This window comes from Mus caroli, unplaced genomic scaffold, assembly GCF_978045245.1.
Source record: "Mus caroli unplaced genomic scaffold, Mus_caroli_1 scaffold_2, whole genome shotgun sequence".
In the NCBI taxonomy this organism is placed as follows: Eukaryota; Metazoa; Chordata; class Mammalia; order Rodentia; family Muridae; genus Mus; species Mus caroli.
Window position 1 is genome coordinate 142428012 of NW_028227257.1, and position 27629 is coordinate 142455640.

Genomic DNA, 27629 nt, shown 5'->3' on the forward strand with positions numbered 1-27629 from the left:
AAATGAAGATGGAGCTAATATTCCTGAGATGTAGACTTAAAACTACTGAAATAGGGTACTAGGGAGGGGTCAGTCTGTATGCTCCATGTATGTAGGGCTCTATTCATGGATGAGGACCTGAATTTAGATCTAGAGCACTCATGCAAAATCCAACATGGAGGCATGTTTGGATCCCAGTGCTGGGGAAGCAGAGTCAGATAGATCACAAACACCCGCCAGATAGCCAGGTTAGCTGAATTGGTGAACTCCAGGTCCTGTGGATACGAAAGCTAGTTTTAAATTACTAACCTTCCAGAAGCCAGAATCATCTGAGAAGAGAACTTCAACTGAAGAATTATCTAGATCAAGTTGGCCTGTGGGTATATCTTTGGAGAGTAGTCATGACTGGCAATTAATGTAGAAGAATCCAGTCCACTGTGGGCAGCACCATTCCCTAGGTTAAAGGGCCTTGGACTGTAGAAGAGTAAATAAGCATAGAGCAAGAAGAGAGAATGGCTGTATTAATTTATCTATGTTCTTGATTGTGGATATGATATGACTAGTTATTTGAGATCCTGCTTTAACTTTCCCTCAGTGATGAACTCAAACCCACCACTGCAAGCCAAATAAACCCTTTCCTTCCCTAAACTGCTTATTGTTTTGAGAGACCCTATCTCAGAAGACAAACTCTAATCTCAACGTATGAGCACATACACACACACATGAACATGTATACATGTACACAAAGAATGATTACAACAGAAAATTTACTTAGGTACATTATATATTACATATTTATGTATATTATATAATGTATACTTATATAGTAATGACATTATTATAGCAACAGAAATTAAGCCATGAAAAAGACATAGAGAAAGAATAAATGCAAATTACTAATAGAAATAGATAGGTCTGAAAAGGCTCTAGTTCTATAATTCCAGCATTATGAAATCCTGGAAGAGACAAAACCATAGTGACATTAAAATAGTCTGTGGCTGTCAGAGGTCGGACCCAGGGGACTTGGGCAGTGAATCTGATTTGCATGATGCTGTAATGACTGCTATTTACCATCAGGGGTTACTCATCATGAATATATTAAGTTTGTATCCATTAGTCATTATATTTCTTTGTGACATGTAGAACATGCAACTTGGTGGGTGGATCCCACATAAACGGTGGGCTTTAGTTAATGAGTGTGTTTTCATATTGCTTGTCAGCTGAAGCAAATACAACATGTAGTCAGAGATTAGTCAGTATGGGATAGTGGGGTGGTGGCTGGGGGAATACCTAGGCATTCTATGTACCTCTTGGTCCTTTTCCTGTAAGCCTAAAACTGTTCTTAAAGTCATCTCTAAGAACTTGAGCTTAAAATGCTTTTGAGCCACTGAGGCCATGCAAGCCTAGTGACTTGAGTTTAATCCTTGATCATACAAAGGTGGAAGGGGAGAACTGACTCCATGAATTTGTCCTCAGACCTCTCCATGTGTGCCATGACACTCTGCATTTTGTGCACAGTCACAATGATGAAAAGAAAACCTTCCTTTTTTCAAACCAACCTACTAAGTAACTAACTAACTGAAACTCATTGTATGTTTGTCTGTATAGTGTATGGCTGTGTAGACATTCCTCTCAGTGTGTATGTGCGTGTGCATGTGTGTGTGTGTGTGTTTATACATCCTGTGTGTGTTGGGGGCGGGTATGCGTGTCTGTGCATCTGGAGACCAGAGGTTGATAGAGAGTGTCTTACTCAGTTGCTCTGCATCTTATTCTTTGAGGCAAGATCTCTCACTGAACCTGGAGCTCATCAACTTGACAAGGCTGACTGGCTAGTGAGACCTAAGAATCCTTTCTCTCTCTGCCTTCCCAGACCTGGATTGCAGGCTCTACTGAGCTGGTTTTATTTTACATGGCTGCTGAATCCTAACTCTTATCCTCAGGCTTGTGTCATGGGCTCATTACTAGAATTAAAGCTCCAAGATATTAAACCAGAAAGGCTAGATGGATGTCAGTACTGGACATTCATTCTGCTCAGAATTACTAACCACTGTTTTTTTGTATTTTTCTTTTCTTTTGTTTTTGCTTGCTTGCTTGGGGTTGGGTTTTTTTTTATTTGTTTGTTTGTTTGTTTTGTTTTTGGTTTTGTTTTGGTTTTTGGTTTTTCGAGACAGGGTTTCTCTGTATAGCCCTGGCTGTCCTGGAACTCACTTTGTAGACCAGGCTGGCCTCGAACTCAGAAATCCTCCTGCCTCTGCTTCCTGAGTGCTGGGACTAAAGGCGTGCGCCACCACGCCCGGCTGCTTTGGTTTTTTGAGACAGGATTTCTTTGTGCAGTCTTGGCTGTAGTGGAATTAGCTCTGTAGACCAGGCTGGCCGTGAACTCACAGAGATCCATCTGTCTCTGCCTCTGGAGTACTCTAATTGATTGAAGTCATGTGTCACCACCGCCTGGCTTAGCATTTTTATTTTATTTTTTTAAACCTCTAGGAAAAGTTAAGGATTTTCCCCCAAATACATACAAAGCTCATCTTCTTCAACTGTGCTTTAAAAGACCAGAGTCAGTGGGGTGGGAGCAGGGGCTTCTTGGAGTGTGGGTGAGGGTGGGGGCCTTGACTGTGCCTGTTCCCACTCTTCAGCTAGTTACACTGGGGCATGGGAATTTTGTGGTATGAACCAATGTTGCTGATTTCGCCCACATGGAACTGGTCCTGGTTGGCTCTACTTGTTATCCAGTCTTGGCACTGTATTGGTAAATAGAGTAAATTTGATACCTGTAAAATATGATAAGGTGAAGGCTGAGCCAATCACCTCGGGGCAGATGGACTGGAAGTCAATGAAGGCATTTACTAGAGAAATACAGTAATGGCAGAACTTAAGCAGAAGGGAAGAACTAAATGGGGGAGATGTTAGTGTGAGGGGATTTCACAGAGGAAGGTGACTGTGGCCAGGCTAGGTCACACAGTTACCTGTGGTGGCATAGAAAGGCTTCTCATTCTTGTCCCCTTCCTGTCACTTGCTCATGAATGAATCCATTTCTACTGAGTGTCACATGCTCTGAACACTGCCATCAAAGGTTTCCTTCCTGTGCATACATGTGAGGTGACCCTTCACACACTGAGCATGTTTGCTGAATGCAAGCACATGCCTTGATGAATCAGCAGCCCTCATGGAGTTCACTGTACAGTGATTTACTATGTAGTGGCTCACCATCTCCATACTTCTGTTTTCTTGTCTGTGAAATGGAGGAATAGAACAGCAGTCACCTAACATATTGTCAAGATGAAATGACTAAGTAGCATGCAAAGTGCATAGGCATTGTAAGGTCACAACACCTACTTAGCCCTACTCCACCCCCACAGAGATAAAGATTAAACCCTGGTGAGATGGCTCAGTGGGTAAGAGCACCTGACTGCTCTTCCGAAGGTCCAGAGTTCAAATCCCAGCAACCACATGGTGGCTCACAACCATCCGTAACGAGATCTGGCGCCCTCTTCTGGAGTGTCTGAAGACAGCTACAGTGTACTTACATATAATAAATAAATAAATCTTTAAAAAAAAAAAAAACAGGCTTCCAAGTAACTTTAAAAAAAAAAAAAAAGATTAAACCCAAGGACTTGCATATGTCAGGCAATTACCCCAGCTTCTAGGCCCTTTAGCATGCAACTTGAAGGTGTGTGTGTGTGTGTGTGTGTGTGTGTGCGTGTACACTCATGCGCATGTGTGAGCACATGTGTTTGTGTACCCATGTGGTGTACAAGCATGAATGTGTGACTGTGCATGTGTTCATGTCTGTGCATATTTGTGCATGTGTGTGTATATGTGTGTATGTATGTGTGTTTGACCTTGGTTGCATGGTTCTTTAGTGTGAAGTTTTTAGATGACCAAGTCACATCTCAATGTCAAAAGATTAGACATGATGGGTGATACAACGGACCCACTCTCCAACTTGATTTCTGCCCTCTGTCTATTTACCTTCTAGGCTATGTATAGACACTGTATGAGCCACAACAGCAGTTACTCTGGAAAGTGAAATCTGGAGGATGGCACCTGACTAAGAAATCCCAGGTCCCACAGGCCAGCTGGCAGAGCCTAGAGCTTGTCTCCATTGCTCTCTCCACAGGTCTGTTCTGTCCCCGTGACTTGACTGGTCCTTGGCCTCTCACTGTTTGGGGTCTTGCCTGGCCCTCAGACTTACAGCCCAGACTTTTCCTGGAAAACCCCAAGCATTGTCACCTTCGTCCTCCCAATTCTGTGGTGGAGAGACAGAATTAGAACTTGCCTTGTGGTACGAAGTTGTGGCAATGACTGTAGAAGAATGACCTTCAACTTCTAGGAATCGACCCTGACAATCAGATAGGGCAAGCACTGAGTCACTGGCAGAGGCCACATCAGTGGAGATTTCAATCGTGTGTGTGTGTGTGTGTGTGTGTGTGTGTGTGTGTGTGTGTGTGTGTAGGCTGCAGAGGCCTCTGGTTCCACTTCCTCCCTGAGAGGCCCAGACCCTTCAATCTGTTTCTGTGCTGAGATGGGAGGGAAGCACTCACCCAGCAGGTGACAATCCAGACCAGCTGGGATGTGCTGCTAGATTAGGTCCTAAAATATCACAGCTCTGAGAACCCAGAATTTTGTTTTGCAGATGATAAAACTATTCAGAGAAATCAAGGACTTGTCCAACTTTCCCAGACAAGCTTAAAAAATAGTTGGGCCTTAAACTCAGGGATCCTGAAAGATCACCACATGGCTCCCAATAAGTGTTTTTCCCAAGTCCTGAGCCTCAGTCACTGTCCTGAGGTTCAAATGATCATGGACAAAAGGGGGAGACCATAGTTGGAACTGCAGTCAAAACCCACGTTTGACCAGGTCCTGCTGGTCATTCTTTGTCCTTCTGGATGGCTCTCAACATCTCTTTTCTAAGACCCTACTCCTCTATGTAAAGTGCTGGGAGCCATATCTGTCTCTCGTCTCTCTCATCTCTTGAAAACAGTTGGTTAGACTTGAAATGGACCTAGATTCCAGCTGTGCCCTGGGCATTGGGATGCAGAAGTGCTGGGCTTCCTTCCTGTCTGGGTGTTTGAAGTGAGATATGCGGCTTGGACTGAGGTGGCTGTATTTGGCCAGATTCAAATGGAAAAGCAGAGCAACGTCCAGGTCCCAGAGAGGATGAAGCAAGCTTATAAGGGGAAGGGACAGGGTAAGAGACCATGGCACAGACAAACCATGGAGGAGAGGAAGAGAGATTAGGAGAGAGACAGACAGACAGACAGAAAGATAGGATAAAGAACAGACAAGCAAGCAGGCTTGATTTTGTTAGGATAAGGAACAGACAAGCAAGCAGGGTTGATCTTGTTCCTGAACTAGGGAGAGATGGAAAAGAGATAGAGGTATAGAGGCAGAGAAGAAATAAAATAAGAAGGGAGGGATAGAGAAAGAGAGACAAAACCATTAGTCTAATGACCCTAATCAGCAAGATTAACAGACGTGGATTGAATATTTGTAAAAGAAAATCCCACATCTGTAGTGAACACTTTCAACTTCTTTCTCCCCATTATTTTTGTTTGTTTTGTTTCTGAGACAAGGCTTGTCTGTATGGCCCTGGCTGTCCTGAAACTCACTGTGTAGACCAGGCTGGCCTCAAACTCACAGAGAACTCTACCTGCTTCTGCCTCCTGAGTGTTGGGATCAAAGGCGTGTGCCACCATGGCCTGGGCATTATTTCCTAAAGCACACAGCCTACCCATGCTGTGTATGGAACTCACAGTGTTTTGGGTGTGAGTAGTTACGTCGAGGTGATTTACAGTGTTCAGAAGGCTGGATGTGGGGGAGTGTGCCTATAATCCCAGCCCTGTGGAAACACAGGCAGGAGAAACAGTGCAGAGAATCTAAGCTACATCTTAGGGTGGTATCACTCACAAGGTGCTGGTTTTGCAAACACACAGAATGCAAGAGTAAGATAGCTATAGAAGCTTGCACTAAGGTTCTGGAAAGCCCTGGAGGCCAAGCGATGTGCAGGCGGTTGAGAGCCGCTGCATGGTTCATAAGCAGACACCTGTGCGGGTGTGACTTGTGTTTCCCAAGGAAAGCTGCCTTTTCTGCATGATGGATTTTATCCCTCAAACCTTAAGGATAAGAAACTCCTTTCTCCCTTAAATTGTTTCTTGGGGGGGGGGCTGATGGGATGTGCATGCCCCCACCTCCATCCCCAGAATCTTAGGCCCTGCCTCTGCTTGAGGCCATTGGCCACAGGGCTGTGCTCAGCTCTGGCTGGGTCATGCTAACAGTCCTGGGGGGGGGGGCAGTGCCCCAGAAGTACATCAGCTACTTGGTCCAGAGTCTATGCAGTTCCACCTGACCTCCCTCCTTCCCAGAGTTTTCTGGAAGGCTTGAACTAAAATTGCTCTTTGGTCCAATCTCTGCTCCTCAGTACACTACAGTTGCCCCCTCCCGGCTCCTGCTTCCTGCTAACATCTCTGGGGATCAACACCTCACAACAGCCACACTCACAGTTCCTTTCTGGAACAACTTCATCAATGACAGGAACACAATAGACAGGGGTTGTCAGAGGTACCATACAGATGAAAAATGTCAGGGTTCAGGGATGGTTTCAAACAGACATGATTGTGTGTGTGTGGGGGGGGTACTTTTCCAAAACATGAACCCTGGGTCAGATTGTCTGCTATTGAGTGACATCTCTGCCCTTACTGGGAACCAAGATGTAACCTCTGCCTACTTTAGTGGGGTTTTTTTCTTCTGTTTTTTGGGTTTTTTTGGCTTTGTTTTGTTTTTGTTTTTTGTTTTAGTATAGAACAGAGTTTATTAGGGCATGGAGAGGGGAGTCAAAATGGTAGTAGAGGCAGAGAAAGGCAGAGAGAGTAGAGGAGTAAAGGCAGCCATGAGCACATGGGGGAGTGGAGGGAGGAACCGAGTGGAGCAAAAAGGGAAGAGCAAGAGAGGAACAAGAGAGTAAGAGCTAGTGTTTGTTTTTTTATTTTTATCATTTTATTTGTGTTTATTTATTTATTATCACGTGCATTGGTGTTTTGTGAACTGCCATGTGGATACTGGGAAGTGAATCCAGGTCCTCTGGAAGAACATTCTGTGCTCTTAATCACTGAGCCACCTCTCCAGTATTTGTTTGTTTGTTTGTTTGTTTATTTATTTATTTATTTATTTATTTATAGGCAAGGTCTTGCTATGCGGCCCTAGCTGTCTGGCACTTGCTCTGTAGACCAGAGTCTGCCTCTGTATCTTCAGAGGCTGTTTTGAAGGAGGGGGTGATGTCAAAATGCTTAATCAGCAAGTGTTAGATAACTTTTTATTGTCCGGAGTGACTCAGACTCATAAAAACCTTCTAAACTCCTTGTTCAGGCACTTGGGGATTGCCAGAAAATCCCTGACAGAAATCCAAGAGCCATTTTGGATCCCACTTTGAACACAGCACTCCATGACATCCTCTGACGCCTGTTACATGGTCCTACTGTTCTGTTCTGGCCATTGTTCCTCCTTCTGAATTTCTGACCTACACCTTGCTTTTTCCTGGTCCCAGCTACAAGCCCCTCTCTGCCTTTCTACCTTCAGCCTCTGCTCCTCCAGAGGTGCCTCCCTTACCCACTCCTTCAGCAAAGTTCTAAGTGTCCCGTATCTGTGCCAGGCCTGTTCTCCACTGTCACAGCTCAGAGGGTTGGAAGCCAGTGATGGCTGAGCCATGGCCCATGAGGCCTTCTCTAGTCTCCTGCCTCCTGCTGCCTCAGGCCCTTTACACATGCTGTGCCATCTGCTTACACAGCTCTTCTGCCTTCCCTTAGCTGACTCCTCCTCATCTTCCAGGTCCAGCTCAAAGATGTCTTTGATCCTCCTGCAGTCGAGCATAGATTCCCTTTGTTCTCCATCCACATCCTGTTTCTCCTTTTGAAACTTAATGAGGTTTGTAATTGCCTGTGTTGTAGGCTTGATTTTTATCTGTCTCTAATCTCAAACATAACCTTCCTAAGGACGGGGCCTTGAGTGTCTTGCCTGCCACTTAACCTCCCTGTAGGCAGCACAGGGTCCCTGTGAATGAATGAATGAATGAATGAAGGAATGAACAAGTGCCTGAAACTTGGCAGTCAGTAGGGCATGGTCCACAGGCTGCTTTTGTCTGCTCCTGAAGCCCACACAAACCTCTTGCAGTGACACTGTCACCAGGGTGACAGACTTGTCAGCATCCTACAAGTTCCTATCTCTTTGCCTCTTCAGAACATAGGAGTTCTATATGAGCAATAGGCCAGATATATATATCACCAAAGCCAAAGGGCAGCCACCCTCTTTCCCAGGATGGATCCAGGGCCCATGTTTGGCTTTATGAGGACAATATAATCCTAATATAATGGGAGTCTGGTTTTAGAACACCTACTCCCTCCATCTATGCAAATGTAAACTTTTATGAAAAGTCTGGAACAATAACAAAAATACCCAATAAATAGCAACTATTTATTAAGTATTGATTCAACTAACTAGTATTACCATTGCAACTATTAAAATGTTGGATAAATAACCAGTTAGCCAATTCAGAGTTTAACAAGAAAAACTGAGCTCTCTGGGTCACAGAAAAGTCTAGCTGGGGACCCACAGGGACAGAGAACAGGGCAGGAACAAGTACACAAGATGGAGGAGCCAACCAGTCTGCCCTTTCAGCGTCAGCCTAAGTCAATGGACTCAATGCGTCCTATGTGAGAGGCAGAGCCTGAAGTTCACACCTCAAGAGCTGCCTCTGAGCTGGGTGGGCACGGCAGCTTGTGGCTGAGCCTTCTGCTGGGAAATCAGGCCCGGGGCAGGGCCAGAGTCTTACCCTTATCTGTTTTCTGCTACTATAACTTAATACCCAAGACTGGATAGCTTGGGAAGAACGTGGGCTTATCTAGGGTGTGGTTATGGGATGTGGGAATCCAAAAGTATGGCACTGGCATCTGGTGAAGTCTTTTTTTGCCACAGGCTGACATGTTCCATGGAAGACAAGGCAAGCACACACTGCCTCTCTTCCTCTCCTTATAGGGCTGTCCTAGGGGACCCACCCTCATGGCCTCATTTAATTCCAATGACCTCTCTAAGTCTCTACCTCCAGTTACCATCTGGGTATGAAATGTGGGAGATATGTGGCCTGGTGCCTGGGCCCAGCGAACCACATAGTCAGATTCATCCTAAAGAAGAGAAGGTTCAGCTATGTCCAGAATGTGGCTGTTCAGGCCTGAAGAGTTTGAGAGAGCACTGAGAGTGTAGACAGAGTGTGTGCCACTAAGCCAGTTCTCTCAGCATGACCTAGAGAGACCTTGCTTTGCTTCTGCTGGTTCCCATGGTATAAGTGCTTTCTCCATGACTCCTGTGCTCATTTCAGAGAGGCATGTGTCACTGCGTGCAAAGCTGGGAAGACAAGAGTCAGCTCCATCATGGCCCAGCTCAGAGGAGCTGGCAAAAGAGATGCCTTGGCTGGTGGTGGTACAACCTGGGCTAGCATGAAGGGTGGGCTAGCATGAAGGGGACAGTAACCCTGACGCATCGCAGCAAGCACAAGGTATAGCTAGGCAGCTCCTGGTGAAGGGATCACAAGAGACGGCAAGCTTCTCAGTGGCATGGGGCCAAAGGCTGCAGGGAGCTTGAAGTCAGCCTTATGGATGATGAACGATATAGCTGGGACAAGGGGGTGTGGCCTAAGAGAGGAGGGGGAACAGCATGTACAAAGGTCAAAGAGGGGAAAAGACTGTAGGACGTTCAACCTGGTGGAGGGTGGGCATGCAAGGAAAGAGGAAACGAGAGCAGTCTCGTTAAAGTAGCAAGCTCCAGACTCAGTGAGAGACCATGACTTAAAAAACAAGGTGAAGTGATTAAAGAAAAACATCCTGACATTAAACTCTGGCCCCAGACCCTCCTCCCACATTCCCATGCCCAGGTGCGCACACCTGCACACATGCATACCACACACATGCATACCACACACACAAGACAACCATCCACACAACTGCAAATATTTCAGCAGGAGGCAAAGACAAGGGATACTTGAGTTAGAGAGAAAGGAGACAGTGTCTTCAGAGGAGAGATGTGGAGGGGAAAAAACAATGACCTAGGATGCTGGTGGCAAACCAGGCTGATGCTGGTGCTATTGCCAATAGGGAAAAAGCTAGAGAAACACGAATCTGGGGTGGGAAAAAACATCATGGGGGTGTTTTACCACTATGAACTCCAAGTTTCTTCACTGGGGCCTCTCCATCCCAGGCATCTTAGTGGGAGGAAAGATCAGACACCACTTACAGAACAAATGATGCAGATGAGAACAAGCACAAACCCAGTGCCAGCCAAGGACACAGAGACCCTTGTTGAAGGTTCACGGACCCAGGAGGTGGCTCAGCATGTAAAGAAAGATGCTCACTGCCAGGCCTGGCAACCTGAGTTCAATTCCCAGAACTGACACAATGGAGAAAGAGCGACCTGACTCCTGCAAGGTATCCTTTGACTTCTACACATTAGTTATGACACACACACCCCACCCCCACCCACAGATACATTCATACATACATACATACATACATACATGCCGTTCAAGATAGTGACACCAAGGTCACTATCACTGTGTAGAGCTGAACAGGTCACAGGTCCCTGAAGTTACTTCTGACAAAGGGCAATTCTTTTCCCAGCCCCTCTTGCAGCTCAGTAGTCATGCGGATGCTAATTAGTAGATGGTATCTACCAGCATGGAATCAGGTAAGGATGGCTAAAGATGAAGGGTGAGATCAAGAAAGAAGTCGAGAAGCGGGTGCTGTGCTGTCTTCACAGCTATAAAATGCTTTCAGAGGTCAGCAGAGAAGACTCGGGGAAAGAAAAGTAGAAGACAGAGTGTGGAAAGTCACAGTGGAAGCAAAGAGAGGCGAAAACTGTCCACAATCGAAGATGTGTCCAACCCCGTTGGGCTCGTGGGCTGAGAGGTCGGGGGACACACTGTGTGTGGTGGGGGAGGGGCAGCCTCTTTGGGATGGCCTTCCCAGACTTATTGTACACTGAATCACCTAGGGCTCTTGAGAAATGGCTCTGCTCCAGGGTGGACCCTAAGCTGACACATTTCTGACAAGCTCTCCAGAGAGGCCAATCCTCTGTTCCGAGTAGGCTCTAGGGCAGTGGCTTTTCAGGTCAGCTTTCCCAGTGGAAAGATCCAGAATGCCTGACCATCACTCCTCTACCCCATCCAATGAATTCAGAGTCTCCAGGAGGTGAGCCAAGGCCCAGGGAATTGTTTAAATTCTAAGGGTGAATCTAACCCATAACTAAAGCCAAGGATGGCTCCTAAGGAGTCTGGAGCACCCTGAACCACTTCATTTGCTGCACATTGACTTCTTTCCTTACCACCTTTATGTGTGGATTGTTACATAGCTTTCTTTATCAAAACTCCATCCCAGCTGGGCGTGGTGGCGCACGCCTTTAATCCCTGCACTCGGGAGGCAGAGGCAGGCGGATTTCTGAGTTCGAGGCCAGCCTGGTCTACAGAGTGAGTTCCAGGACAGCCAGGGCTATACAGAGAAACCCTGTCTCGAAAAACCAAAAAAAAAAAAAAAAAACTCCATCCCATTTTAAAAAATTTTATTGTTATTGTGTGTGTGTATGAGTACAAGCACACACATTCCATGTGTGTAAGTGGGAGACAGAGGACAACTTTTGGGGGATCAGATCTCTTCTTTCACGATGGGTGCTGGGAGATCAAACCCAGGTGTCAGGCTTCCATGGCATTCACCATTCAACCACTCAGTTACTCTCTTGCTTGTCCTAAAACTACTTTTCTTAGAGTTTAGCATTTATTGCAATGCACATATCTGGACATCTTCATTGTCATCGTTAGTATTATTGTTGGTGTTTTTAAAATAAGAGTCATGTAGGAATGGAAGGACAGAGCACAGAAAGAGCAGTGGAGCATTTGAGTGTGACAGTATAATGGTAGACATGTGACATTTTACATCTGTCTGAATCCATAAAGCCACTAAGAGTGAACCCTAAGCTAATCTATGGACTTTGGGTGATAAAGATATGTTGACGTAGGCTCATCAACATCAACAAATACACCACTATGATAGGTCACTGATAATGGAGGAGACTGCAGAGGGTCACGGGGTGGATGGGTTTAGTGAAGGTTTGCTTGGCCCAGACCTGCGAACAGCGACTCTAGTTCATGTTCTCACTTTACAAACAAGGGTCTGGATTCCAAGAGATTCAGAAATCATCCTGTGATGACCCTTAGTGGAAACAATTTGAAATGTCAGTTGTTTAAAAGCCTGTTCTTGTATGCTATTTTATAGCGTGGATCTCTCTATAATGTTGTGCACGTGTGGTGTGGTGAATATATAGATGCATGCACTCAAGAGACCAGAGGAAGACGTTGGGTACCCTCCTCTATTACTCACTACCTTCTTCCCCTGAGACAGCATCTCTCAAGGACCTGAAGCTCACCTGGTGGCCAGCAAGCCCAGGAATGCTCCTGTCTCTACCCCACAGCTCAGGGGTTAAGGGTGCTTGCAACCATGCCTGGCTTTTTCACATGGATTGGAATTCAGTTCTCATGCTTTTGGTGCTGTCTCCCCTGTGATCTGATAATATTAAACAAATAAACAAACAATCATCCACACAGTGGTGGAGCATGCCTTTAATCCCAGCACTTGGAAGGCAGAGGCAGGCAGATTTCTGAGCTCAAGGCCAGCCTGGTCTACAGAGTGAGTTCCAGGACATCTAAGGCTACACAGAGAAACCCTGTCTCAAAAAACAAAAACAAACAGATTAAAGGACCCTCCATAGAGACTTAGGATCTCTTCGGTGAAACACTGTCTATAATTTCACTCCCCCACCTCCCTGGTTCTATTCATCAGGCAGTTTGGAAAACACTGTGATCATGCCCAGTGATAAGGTTGTGGAGTAAGGTTTTATTATCAACAGTTATTCTTTCCTTTCCCCGTGAGAGAACTATGCAGCCCCACCCTTGCCCTGTTCATGGAGGCAACAATATAGTTCTCTGCAGTGTGGCAGAGCATAACAGTGTGGGTAAGAAAGTGAGAGACAAGGCCTTGGAGAGCCTGGGACAAGCTTTGACTACAGTTGCATGATTCAGCCTGTTCCTACACTGTTTGGCCTCTTGTACTCCTCTCTTTGCTTTCAGAAAGACATGCCCCAGAGAAGGACTGTGACTTCAGCTGTAAAGCCATAGCTAAAATTCGAAGTCCTTGTGAAAAATGAAGGTCTGTCACTATAAACTCTTAAGATGAGTGATGGTCGTTACCCAGTAGTGCTGGCTAACACAAGACTTATTTGGGATATCATGTAACAGTAGTGACATCTTTGTACGTGTGAACCCTCCTCCCGTCGTCTGTCATCTCATCCTAATCAAAATAGCTCTAAATTAGAGAGTATAGTCAGCATTTTGGGATGGGTACACTGAAGCTCACACTGATAAGGAGGCTTGCCCCTTGTCCCCCTTCTAGGAAGGCCAAGCCACTGTTATCCCTTATTCCAAAGTCCTTCATCCCACTTGTGAGCCTTTTTCTACGCCCCCCCCCCTCTCCTGGCATCAGCCTCAAGTACAACCTGTTGGCTGACACAGACATATGCAATATTTAATTCACTTTAATTAAAATATATTTTAGTGGATTTTTTTTCCAGAGACATAACTCATTTTGATGGGAACCCATTGGATTTTAATGGGAAACCTATTAGGGGAACATATTGTGATCTTTAATGAAGCCAGGCTGCATGAAGAACCACCTACAGGTAATTAGAAGTCTTTCAGGCCCTTGGGGAATAAGGTGCAATGAACTTGGGTTTGTTTAAGACAATTAGTGCAGACAATGATCTGGGAACGAATTAAATGGCCCTTGATTAGGAGCAGCTGTGCAGGTGATGTCCTCAGGAAAGCGGGACAGGCAAGCTGGCTTCTGAGGGTGTGATTATTACTGCTTGTCTGTTTGTATTGGCAGCTGGTACATACCCAGGCCTGGCAGTTTGATCAGGTGGCTCCTTCCGGCTCTACCTCTCCTGCCACCTATGTGTCCTCAGTGATACCTGTTCCTTCTGGGTCTCCCAAGCATCCCAAGGGACCAGGTGGGCTCTAGTGACAGATGGGCACGTTGGTATCGGCAGAGTTGGGAACTTCATGATGTTCACACTAGCAGATGTTCCTACATGAGTGTCTGCTACTCTGCTAGGTAGGCAGATAGTCTCAGTATTCAAGGATGATGATTCTAACCTAGCTAACATGAGCATTTGTGCATGCATGCATACAGATTTTACCTTTGCTGCAGTTGGTGTCTCTGTAACCCTAAAAAGAGACTGACCCTGGTCTGGGGTGGGCGGGCTCATGCCACGCTGGAAGACTGACACTGGGAGTCATAAGTTGTATCTGCTGCTCCACAGTGCTGGGTATTTTATGATGTTGAGATAGTTTATGGACAGATGAAAAGACTGCTGAGAAGGGACACCTAGATTGAACATAGATTGGGGTTGACAAGAAGGTCCCTCTATGAAGACAGGAAGTGACTTTAGAAAAAATATGCAGAGGTAGAGGTAAGAATCTCCCAGGGACATGGAAAAACTGGTGACCTATGCTTCTGGGAACAGTGCTCTGCACAGGTAGCCATGGGCTTCCATCATTGCCACCCCCATTGTTAGAATGTGTGCTTTGATAGGTGATGTGTCTGCAATAGGAAAGGATGTATTCTAGGTAAGACTGGATCTTTTGCCAGGTGTGGTGGGACACCCCGTTGTCCCAGCACTTGGGAGGTATAAGCAGGAGGATCAGGAGTTCAGGACCATCGCTGGTTCTTGAATGGCCAGGGTAAGAGTTTCCACACAGCCTTCTGACATTTTAATTTCTGACCAGTAAAACCAATCATCTCACTGGATTCTAGCACCTCCCCTGTGACTACAACACATGGAGAAGATACACTATACAGAGAGACAGAGAGGACAGGAAGCGAGACCCTGGTAAACTGCTTGAGGGCTTGGAAGGGAATGGTCTTCCTCCCAGGGAGGTCTTTAGGCTTTTGGGTTAAGCTGGAACCCAGAGAAAATTCCAGGTAGATATCCAGGTGCACAGAAACAGAGGGACCAAGGAAGGTGAGGGCTCAGATCCCCAGCACCTTCCAGCAGCCCAAGCCCCTTCTCCAGTCCTCCTCACAGCTCTAGCTCCTGGCAGGGGCTGCTGCTAGATTCCCCATGCAGCCGTGACACGGGGCTGTAGCTAAAACATTGGTCTGGCAGTTTTCCCTCTTTAAGTTGAAGTGTGATGTTGGCAGGCAGTGGGCTGTGGTGGCAGGCTGCCAGCGAGAGCATGTGTTGGAAATGCTTGTTCCACGTTGCAGCAATCTGGGGCTCCCCTACCCACAAACTGCTCCAGAGCCAGCCAGCCATGGGGGCCAGAACCTGGCACTGATAAGAAACAGCCACTAAGATCAAGGGGTTGAGGGCACATAGGGGCTTCAAGGACCGGGACAGACAGACATGAATAGAGATGGAGTCACAGAGAAAGAAACGGGGGCCACGCTCTGGACAGAGAGATGCAGGTAGCTAAAGATACATATAGCACAGAGAACTGAGGTCAGAGATCCAAAGAGGACCCAGGAGCGACAGAATCTCAAAAGGATAAACACAGGATGGCAGAGGATACCCATTATCCCAGATCCTTAGGAGGCTAGAGCAGGAGTTCAAAGCCAGACTGGCCAGCATAGTGAGACTCCATCTGAGGGGGCGGGGAAGGCAAGAGGAAGACTGGATAAAAGACTGGTACACAGTCCTGTCTGAATCTCTAATTACTGTAGAAAAAGAAACATGTGGGCCCACAAGATGGCTCAGTGGATAAAGGTGCTTGCTGCCAAGACTGGTGGCTTGAATTTTACCCCTGGGACTCACATGGTAAAAGGAGAGAACCAACTCCCCTAAGTTGTCCTATGATATGAACACCAAACACTCATTATGCTACACACAGCCCCCCTCCAACACACACAAGTAAATAAATAATTGTACATCTAAACAAGTTTTTAAAGAAAAAAAATGCATGTACTTATATATTCAGAGTTGTTTTTTTAAAAAAAAAAAGCAAAAACTAAGAAACAAGAGAGGAGTTTGCAGTAAGTCAGTGTCTTAGTCAGGGTTTCTATTCCTACACAAACACCATGACCAAGAAGCAAGTTGGGGAGGAAAGGGTTTATTCAGCTTACATTTCCACATTGCTGTTCATCACCAAAGGAAGTCAGGACTGGAACTCAGACAGGTCAGGGAGCAGGAACTGATACAGAGGCCATGGAGGGATGTTCTTTACTGGCTTGCCTCCCCTGGCTTGCTCAGCCTACTCTCTTATAGAACCCAAGACAACCAGCCCAGGGATGGTCCCACCCACAAGGGGCCTTTCCCCCTTGATCACTAATTGAGAAAATGCCTTACAGTTGGATCTCATGGAGGCATTTCCTCAACTGAAGCTCCTTTCTCTGTGATAACTCCAGCTGTGTCAAGTTGACACACAAAACCAGCCAGTACAATTGACCCCTTGTCAACTTGACACACAAACACATCACTAGTAAGCCTCAACCCTTACATTCTTATTCATCCCCAAGATCTAAAGAACTTTAAAAGTCCCACAGTCTTTACATATTCTTAAAATTTCAACCTCTTTAAAATATCCATCTCTTTTAAAATCCAGTCTTTTTACAATTAAAAGTCTCTTAACTGTGGGCTCCACTAAAACAGTTTCTTCCTTCAGGAGGGAAAATATCAGGGCACAGTCACAATCAAAGCAAAAATCAGTCTCCAACCGTCCAACGTCTGGGATCCAACTCACAATCTTCTGGGCTCCTCCAAGGGCTTGGGTCACTTCTCCAGCCATGCCCTTTGTAGCACACACGTCGTCCTCTGGGCTCCAGATGCCTGTACTCCACTGCTGCTGCTGCTCTTGGTGGTCATCTCGTGGTACTGGCATCTCCAAAACACTGCATGACCTCTTCAGTCCTGGGCCTTCAATTACAACTGGGGCTGCACCTTCACCAATGGCCTTCCATGGCCTCTCACAGTGCCGAGCCTGAGCTGCTGTGTGACCCCTTCATGCCTTCAAAACCAGTACCACCTGGGTGACCCTTACACATTACCAAGTCCCACTGCAGAAGGAGTACAACCTTGCCTATCTCTGGAACACAGCCTCTTTGTGCTTTCAGAAAACACTTCCCAGAAGATGTCACCTCAACGATGCTGGTCTCTTCTTAATCACCGCTAATTTCTTAGCTCCAGCTAACCAGCATCAATAGTCCCAGTAATGCAAAGTTTTTGCTTTAGTAGTTCTGGTATCTTGTTAATCACAGCTGATTCTTCAGCCCCAGCTAACCAGAACTACAAAATCTTCACAATAAAAACAGCAATGGCCCTGAAGAGAGTCTTTAATTTTCCCCCTGAAATTTCACAAACCAGGCCTCCATCTTCTGCACTGTTCTCAGCATTACCTTCCAAGCTCCTACACAACATCTGACAGAGCTCTTAACAACGAATGGATCTTCAAGCCCAAAGTTCCAAAGTCCTTCCACAGTCCTCCCCAAAACATGGTCAGGTTGTCACAGGAATACCCCACTCTGCTGGTACCAATTTGTCTTAGTCAGGGTTTCTATTCCTGCACAAACACCATGACCAAGAAGCAAGTTGGGGAGGAAAGGGTTTATTCGGCTTACACTTCCATGCTGCTGTTCATCACCAAAGGAAGTCAGGACTGGAACTCAGACAGGTCAGGGAGCAGGAGCTGATACAGAGGCCATGGAGGGATGTTCTTTACTGGCTTGCCTCCCCTGGCTTGCTCAGCCTACTCTCTTATAGAACCCAAGACAACCAGCCCAGGGATGGTCCCACCCACAAGGGGCCTTTCCCCCTTGATTACTAATTGAAAAAATGCCTTACAGTTGGATCTCATGGAGGCATTTCCTCAACTGAAGCTCCTTTCTCTGTGATAACTCCAGCTGTGTCAAGTTGACACACAAAACCAGCCAGTACAGTCAGAGACTTTATGGATCCCTGAAAGATGGAAGTAAGTAAGCTTGTCAGGGCATCTACAATCTATAACACAGGAGAGGAAAGACCCTGTGCTTAGTGAGGCTGGTTTCAGGACTGCCCAAGACCAGAGTGGACAGGACCAAGGCCTATCAGGCACAGCAGAGGAGCCCAGAGCCATCCTGAGCATGAGCAAGCAGAAGCTTCGCTTTCTAATCACCAGATCAGTAAGAGGAAGCACTAGCTCTGAAAGGTGGGGCTGGGCCCCGGGGTAGCCAGTGGTCCACGAGGAAACAGGATGGAGATCACCATCCACACACAGCACCGGTGGCACTCTCTCACTGTGGCTGCCAGAGACAAGCCCTCATGGTCCATAGCATCTTTCAGTGATAGACAGATAGGGGAAGAAGACCAAGAATGGTCAATCACTTGAAAGGGAGGCATCAGATTAAGCAAACACAAGGCCCTAGACCCATTGACGTGGTTTGTGTCGTGGCCCCATGCACTCATATATTTGAATGTTTGGTTCCCAGTTGGTGTTTAAAATGGTGTCTCTTCATAGCAATAGACCAGTAACTAAGACACCCATTACGAGGGCAAACATAACTATAATGAAGCCCTGGTTTCCATCCCTAGCACTGTGTAAACCATGTGCAGGGATGACAGCCACTGCACTCATGTTATCCCAGAGCTTGGGAGGTGGAAGGAGGAGGATCAAGGTCACCCTCTGCTCCATAGTGAATTTAAGACCAGTCTGGACCTTGTCTCCAAAATGAAAAAGAGAAAGCAAACATGAGCTGGGGACTTTAAAGTAGAATAATTATTAACCTGGGAGACTGGAGAAGAAAATGTTCCCATAATCTCAGAATGGGCTGTTATGAAATAAATCTTAAGTGATCTTGGAAATATATATATTGGAGACAGGGTTTCTCTGTGTGCTCGAGCTGTCCTGGAATTCCCTCTGTAGACCAGGCTGGCTTCAAACTCAGAAATCAACCTGCCTCTGCCTCCCAAGTGCTGGAATTAAAGGTGTGCACCACCATCACCCAGCATAATCTTGGAAATTGAAAATAAGTGCTCAAATGTGAAATGCAGCACATTAGCTAAATAGTAAGATAAATAGAGCTAAAGAGAAAGTTGGAAGAAATGTCAAGGTCTACAGCTCTGTGCTCTTTCAGGTGTGGGTTAGAAAATATGTGCATGTGTCAGGAGGGAAGCAAGAGGGTTCATTACAGACTGACTATGAGAGCAAAACATAGGGAACACCCAGTCTTAATAATCCAAAGGAGGGTAGATTAATTAATCATGCTTTGACCATGTTACGGAGTCCTATGTAACAGGTAATACGAATGACCAGGGACAAATGTACTCTCAGGGATGACCTAACAATGTGGAAATTGTCCTCTGATCTCCATACTATGCCACAGCATGCATATGTGCACACATATGAAAATTATAATATTGTTATTAAATAAAAATAAAGCAAGAATTTTTAAAAAATGAGGAGGGATGTGTCCAAGATGTATTAAGGATCTTTACAATGTGATGATAAGACAAGAAAAACAACAAATATGATCAATACATTTGAGGAGAAATTTCACAGAAGATGTATAAATGGTTACAGTTACATAAAAGATGGTCAGCTTTTAGTGTCATTTTATAAATACAATTAAAATGATAAGGACATGCCATGATACAGTAAATATAAAAAAAAAAAAAAACCTGACAACACCAAGTGTTGGCACCAGTCACATGGAGTGACTGGAACTCTCATAGGTTGCTGATGGGAAGGTAAAATTGTGAGGTGGCCAGTAAGGTCATCTTTACTCAGTTAAACTACCCTTATCCTACAGCACAGCCATTCTATTCCAGGAACTTACCCAAGAGAAACAGAGCATCTGTCCACACGAGTGTGGGTAGCAAATGCTCATGGTTACGCATAACCCCCACTAGAAAGCAAACAAGATGTCCACCAGCTTATGAATGAAAAAATGAATTACTCTATGGTCACAACTGAAGTTACTGCTCACCAAAAAAAGTAACAGAATAATAGACATAAAGATGTGTTTGGGGGCTGGAGAGATGGCTCAGTGGTCAAGAGCACTGTCTGCTCTTCCAAGGGTCATGAGTTCAATTCCCAGCAACCTCATGGTGGCTCACAACCATCTGTAATTGGACCTGATGCCCTCTTCTGGTGTGCCAACAACAAGATGCTCATATACATTAAATAAATCTTAATTAAAAAAATTTAAAAAGACGTGTTTGAATCTCAAAACTATGCTGAATAAAAATAATTGAACATAAAAGACAATGTATTTGTATGGTTTTGTTTATAGAAAATTCTAGAAAAGGCAAAACTATAGTGACACAAAACAATGTTTATCCAAGGCCAGAGGAGTAGGGGACTGACTACAAAGGAGCAGAAAGAATCAACTTGCAGTGCTTTGATTGTGATAGTTTCACAGTTTCATACAAGCATCAGATTCTTCCAATGTCATTAAGAGAAAAGAACCCCATTGTAGTCAAACTATGTCTTAGCAAAAAAGATTTAGGGAAAAGGTGTTTGTTTTCTCGCACACGCTCTTGCTATGTCCCTGGGGCCGCAGTCTCCCAAGTGCCAGGCTTATAGATGTGTGTGGTGATTTGAGTATGCCTAGGACAGGGAGTGACACTATTTGGAGTGTGGCCACTGTGGGTGTGGGCTTGGGTTTTAAAATCTACATCTTAGCTTCCTTGAAGCCAATCTTCTCCCAGCAGTCTTCAGATGAAGATCTTTCAGTTCTGCCTGCACTATACCTGCCTGGATGCTGCCATGCTCCCATCTTGATGATAATGGACTGAACCTCTCAACCTGTAAGCCAGCTCCAATTAAATGTTGTCCTTATAAGAGTTGCCTTATTAGCCCAGAAACTTAGTATACCCGAGATATAAGAGACAATTTGTAAAACACATGAAATTAAAGAAGAACGAAGACCAAAGTGTGAACACTTTGCCCCTTCTTAGAATTGGAAACAATCACCCATGGAAGGAGTTACAGAGACAAAGTTTGGAGCTGAGACAAAAGGATGGACCATCTAGAGACTGCCATATCCAGGGATCCATCCCATAATTAGCCTCCAAACGCTGACACCATTGCATACACTAGCAAAGATTTTGCTGAAAGGACCCAGATATAGCTGTCTCTTGTGAGACTATGCCGGGGTCTAGCAAACACAGAAGTGGATGCTCACAGTCAGCTATTGGATGGATCACAGGGCCCCCAATTGGAGGAGCTAGAGAAAGTATCCAAGGAGCTATAGAGATCTGCAACCCTGTAGGTGCAACAACATTATGAACTAACCAGTACCCCGGAGCTCTTGACTCTAGCTGCATATGTATCAAAAGATGGCCTAGTCGGCCATCACTGGAAAGAGAGGCCCATTGGACATGCAAACTTTATATGCCCCAGTACAGGGGAACGCTAGGGCCAAAAAGTGGGAATGAGTGGGTAGGAAGTGGGGGGGAGGGTATGGGGGACTTTTGGGATAGCATTGGAAATGTAATTGAGGAAAATACGTAATAAAAAAATTTTTTTTAAAAAAAGGAGTGGTTAAAGTCCTGAGTTCAAATCCCAGCAACCACATGATGGCTCACAACCATCCCTATCGAGATCTGATGCCTTCTTCTGGGGTGTCTGAAGATAGCTACAGTGTACTTACATATAATAAATAAATAAATAAATAAATAACTCTTTTTAAAAAAAATAAAATAAACATTTTAAAACCGAAAAAAAAAAAAAAAGAGTTGCCTTGGTCATGGTGTCTGTTCACAGCAGTAAAACCCTAACTAAGAAAATGTGCATTACATCTTGCTGAAGAGGTACTTTGAAAACCACAAATCATTCCAGGCAGTGTCACTTATGTCTTCAATCTTAGCATGGGAGGCAGAGGCAGGCAGACCTCTGTGAATTTGAGGCCAGCCTGGTCTACAGAGTAAATTCCAGGACAGCCAGGGCTACACATAGAAACTCTTGTCTTGAAGAAACAAAAACAAACAACAACAACAAAAACACACCCCCCTCCACACACACAAATCACAAATGCGACACAGCTGTTTCTCATGGCGAGGTGAGGTTCTGAATGGAGAGATGGGGCCACAAGACTTCCATTTTATTGAAAACACATTTGACACCCAGAGACCTGCCGGCCACCAATCCTTGCAGTGCAGGTTAGGGAGGACTCCCAGAGGCCTGCCTGCCTCCACACCACACAGTGCAGACAAAAGAGGTCACACAGAGGCCTGACAGCTGCATGCATCACCCACATCAGAAGCCACTACAGTGTGCAAGTATGTGTTGGACAGATGGGAGAGAAACAGAAGTGGAACCGTTTGGACATTATAAAGAGAGATGGGACTGGAGACTCGAGGGTAAAGAGGGGTAGCCTGTTCTGCCACCTGAGGCCATGGTGAAATCCCAGCCCATGAAGTTGCTGAGGGCCATGTCTGGGTCTGTGGCCACGCAGCTGCAGGGGTCTGTGTCCAAGTCTGTGGCTCAGGTTACCACTAAAGGTCATGTGGCTGTCTCTGGGCTGGGCTGCCACCTGGGAGCACATTGATATCCAGGGGGTGTGCAGAGCTGGCCCTGCCCCTCACAGGCTGCAGCTCTCAGGAGAGCTGGCTCCATGTCTCACCAGTGCAACACTCTGGAGGGTAGGCCCCACACCTTGCCTGGGCACACAGTAGAGCTGGCTCTGGTGGCATGGGTGTGGGTGAGCTGGCCCTGAGTTCATGAGAGCTGACCCTGCCCCTTACTGGCTGCAGCATTGTGTGAGGGTGTAGGAGAGATGGCAAGCTCACCAACTCAGCTACCATCCAGGCCTAGATCCAGGGCTTTGAGTTGGCCCACCCCAACATCTACCCCACCTATGAACTGCTGGAGCTTGTGGAGGGGCCAGCCCTGCAGATCCAAAGCTGCAGGATCTCCATGACACAGGGCAACACAGGATATCTGAGAAGAGTCTGGATTAGAATTCAGAATTGATAGTGTAGCAAAAGCCAAAGGCCTTAAACCAGACCAATGACTCATTGCAATGGACATTTGCAAGTAAAGATGTGTAGACAAAAGATATACAGTGACACACTACTACAACTTCCACAACTAGATGTTTTTAATGCTTGTGGGAAGTGTTTGTTTGTTTGTTTGCTTGTTTGCTTTTTATTTATTTACTTATTTATTGAGGAAAAGGCTGCAAGGGCAGAGAAGATACTAAGAAATGGGGAGATGAGTGGGATTGGGGCACATGGTGTGAAAACCACAAAGAAGTAATAAAAGGTTTCCTTTTTAAAAAGCACACTCCTGGGCATATACCCAGAAGATGTTCCAACATGTAATAAGGACACATGCTCCACTATGTTCATAGCAGCGTTATTTATAATAGCCAGAAGCTGGAAAGAACCCAGATATCCCTCAATAGAGGAATGAATACAGAAAATGTGGTACATTTACACAATGGAATACTACTCAGCTATTAAAAACAATGAATTTATGAAGTTCTTAGGCAAATGGATGGAACTAGAAAATATCATCCTGAGTGAGGTAATCCGATCATAAAAGAACACACATGATATGCACTCACTGATAAGTGGATATTAGCCCAGAAGCTCAGAATACCCAAGATACAATTCAGAGATCACATGAAGCTCAAGAAGAAAGAAGACCCAAGTGTGGATACTTTGGTCATTCTTTGAAGGGGGAACAAAATACCCATGGGAGGAGATACAGAGTCAAGATGTGGAGCAGAGACTGAAGGAAAGGCCATCCAGAGACTGCCCCACCTGGGGATCCATCCCATATACAGTCACCAAACCCAGACTATTGTGAATGCCAACAAGTGCTTGCTGACAGGATCCCGATATAGCTGTCTCCTGAGAGGCTCTGCCAGTGCCTGACAAATACAGAGGTGGATGTTCTCAGCCAACCATTGGATTGAGCACAGGGTCCCCAGTAGAGGAGCTAGAGAAAAGACCCAAGGAGCTGAAGGGGTTTGCAGCCCCATAGGAGAAACAACAATATGAACCAATCAGTACCGCCAGAGCTCCCAGGGACTAAACCACCAACCAAAGAGTACACATGGAAGGACTCATGGCTCCAGTTACATATGTAGCAGAGGATGGCCTTATCAATCATTAATGGGAGGAGAGTTCCTTGGTGCTGTAAAGGCTCTAAACCCCAGTGTAGGGGAATGCCAGGACCAGGAAGCAGGAGTAGGTGGGTTAGTGAGCAGAGGGAGCAGGGAGAGGATAGGGGATTTTTGGAGGGGAAACTAGGAAAGGGGATAACATTTAAAATGTAAATGAAGAAAACATCTAATAGAAAATATTTTAAAAGCTTTTTTAAAAGAGGCACATTGTCTCCTGAAAAAACAGATAGGAGGGGCTGGAGAGCTGGCTCTGCAAGAAAGAACATTTGTTGCTCTTGCAGAGAACCTGGGTGTCAGGGGTGGTTCTGATGCTTTGATTGGGAATGTGGGTGTGTGTGCTTAAGGTCCTGTTTCCAATGGTTTCTTCGTTGATTAATAAAGCGGCCCATGGCTGGGTGAAAGATGCAGGACCTCCAGATCCCCACAGGCAGGCTAGGAGACACAAGACGAAGAAAGAGGATTCGCCAGGGTTCAGAGGGAGAGAGTCACCAGCCACGTGAGATCTTGGGTGGAGTGGCCATTGGCCTCTTCCCCAGGTGGGTGATTAGATCCACAACTAAGCTGAGGGCAGATGTAGGGTGTTGAGCAAGGAGTGAAGGAAAAGGCATGTTAGCCACTAGAGGCTTAGAAGAGACCAGCTGCTAAACCATAAGGCAGGTTAAAAATGAGCTCTGTGTGTGTGTGTGTGTGTGTGTGTGTGTGTGTGTGTGTGTGTGTGTGTTTCATCTGTGGATCCAAGGGAACAGGGGCAGTGGCTGGTGGTGTGGTCCACCCAAGAGCTTAAAGCAGGGTAGTAGAAACTACACGCTCCATCTGGGCATGGGCTAGTGTTTCCCATTAAGACTTTTGTTTCTTTTGTTTTTCGAGACAAGGTTTCTCTGTGTAGCCCTGGCTGTCCCGGAACTTGCTCTGTAGCCTTGAGCTCAGAGGTCTACCTGCCTCTGACTCCTGAGTGCCAGAATTAAAAATGTGTGCCATCACTGCCTGGTAGCATTAAGATTAAAAAAAAAAATTCTGAGGTTATATAGGAAGTTGAGTGGTTGAGCCGGAAACTTCTGGAAGAGAAGGGTTAAAATTCATAGTTTCATTGTGCTTATAGGGAGGGGACTCTTAGAACAATTGATTCTCGCCACATAAAGATTCAAGATCTAAGCCCAAATTCCAATGGAGAGAATTCAGTCAGTCATTCTGTGCTGAGGAGATAAAGGTTGTCTATTCTCTCCATCAGAGAAGCCCGTGAGGGCCAGACCCATCCAACAGGCAGGAAGCCCTAACCCAGCTCCATCCCTGAACATGCTGAAGCAATCCAGTTCCCCATCCCATCTCTCTACCATGGGTTTGGGCAAATCTTTATCTATCTATGTGTGACATATCTTAAATTGGATTAATAATCTATTTAAAAAAAAGGCAATTGAAACAACCCACAGATGAATGACACTTGGAATGAAAAGATGATAATGTCACGATAATGAATGAATATTATTATATAAAATCATAGAAATGGTGGACAAAATGAAAGTTTTCCACAAATATTTAAAATTTCTAAGCATAGTGGCACGAAAATAAGAATATGTACAAAATATTGTGAAAGATAAAAGAAGCCAGAAAATTTTAAAACGTTTAGGGGCTGGGGGTTTAGTTCAGTGGTATAACACTTGCTTAACATGGGTATAGTCCCTGGGTTCAATGCCTGCTGTTTCAAAAGCAAAAACAACCCTCCCTCTTTAGTGGGCTAGTAACAGTCTACATGCAGCTAAAAGAATATGAGATGACGCAGTGCCCAGTTCACAAGCCCCAGAAGACCATGAAGGAGCCAATCCAGATGCAATTGCACTAGGGTCTTGCTATTTAAGCTCAAGCACGGACTCACGCTGACCCTAACACAGCAGGACAGAAAGGTGAAGCCTGCGCCCAGTTTCATGCAAGCATTTATAGAGGTAAGCAAACAAGCAAGGGGGTTCTAGCCTGGCACATATCTGACTGGGGGGCTATTATGGAATTTTTTTCCCTTTAAAATGCCAGGGGCAGTTTACTGGAGAGTAACCTGGAAACTGATACTAGATGACGGCTTGTTGGTTAACTCGAGTTCAGCCTTAGGTCAGGTTCTCAAAGATGGAGTCTGAAACCCAGGATCTGGTCTCTCAATAGGAAGGGTCAGAAGAAAATATTCATATAGGTACAACTGTGTGTAATCATAGTTCTAGAAAGAGAGAAAATAGTGTAGGAGCAATAACTAAGGAGATTATAGGGGCTAGAGAGATGGCTTCATCAGTAAAGTGCCTGGCAGGAGCTTGGATTCACAAAACCATGCAAAGAGCCAGGTATGAGGGTGAACCTGAAATTATGAGCTATCGGATGCCTTGAGACCTTCTCTCAAAAAAATAAGGTGGGGGTGTCAAGAGGCTCGTGATAGTGCTTTCTGGCCTACACTCACACACACACATACATACACACACACACACACACACACACACATACACACACACACACACACACACACATACATACACACACACATACACCACACACACACATGCATACACACTCACACACACATACATACACACATACACACACACACACACACACACCACACACACACACACACACACACTAGCATCCAAAGACAAGGGCTGAGGGTTTTTTTGGGGTTGGTTGGTTGGTTTCTTTTGGTTTTCAAAACTGTTGAAGAGAGTACCTCAAGACAGGAGCTTCATTAAACTTCAGGGTGGAGCACTGGCTCAGAACGGCAGTTAGAGGACTTTTTAGTGGAAACCTCCAAAGCCAGAAGACAGTGCAATGAGAATTCTAAACCAGCCTGACGAGCTAGAGTGCCACACAAGGCAAAAATACCCTTCAAAACTTAAATCAAAGTGACAGCATTTCAGGGGCAAGCTGGAGTGACACACACACCTTTAATCCCAGCACTCAGGAGGCCGAGGTGGGAGGATCTCTGTGAGTTTGAGGCCAGCCTGGTCTACAGAGCAAGTTCTAGGACAGCTGGGGCTACACAGAGAAATCCTTTCTCAAAACAAACAACAAAACAGGAAATAGATAAAAGTTGAAAATTTTCATTGTCAGCAGTCTTTCAGCTATACCTCCTTGCCAGGCATGGTAGTGAAGGCACACCTTTAATCTCAGCACTTGGAAGGGAAGCAGATCTGTGATCTCTGTGAGTTCAAGGCCAGCCAGAGCTGCAGAGAACCTGTCTGAAACAACACAACAGTCCCTCAATCTGGAAAGTGGTCCTAGCTGGATGCTTGGGACTATGCAGTAGAATGCAAGAAACTGGACAGTATGTTTAATTTGTCTGGAACAACAACATGTAGTGTGGGGGCTGGAACAGCTGTAAAAGGAAAATATATGGCCATGCCACCACAAAGTTCAGACATGGAAGTGGAGTTAAAGCCTTGTAAGCTCACTGAATGCTCCAGGGAGAGGCTAAAAGGACTGAGA

The 27629-nt window shown here is 45.5% G+C and overlaps 1 long non-coding RNA gene across 3 annotated transcripts in view; it reads right to left on the reverse strand.

The window, feature by feature from the left end:
- The window catches only part of LOC147005933 (uncharacterized), a 67396-nt gene that overhangs the window by 11612 nt on the left and 28155 nt on the right, over positions 1–27629 (reverse strand). For all 3 annotated transcript variants that reach the window (XR_015046543.1, XR_015046544.1, XR_015046542.1), the window contains exon 2: positions 289–453. This is a non-coding gene — a long non-coding RNA (uncharacterized LOC147005933). The remainder of the gene's footprint in view (positions 1–288; positions 454–27629) is intronic.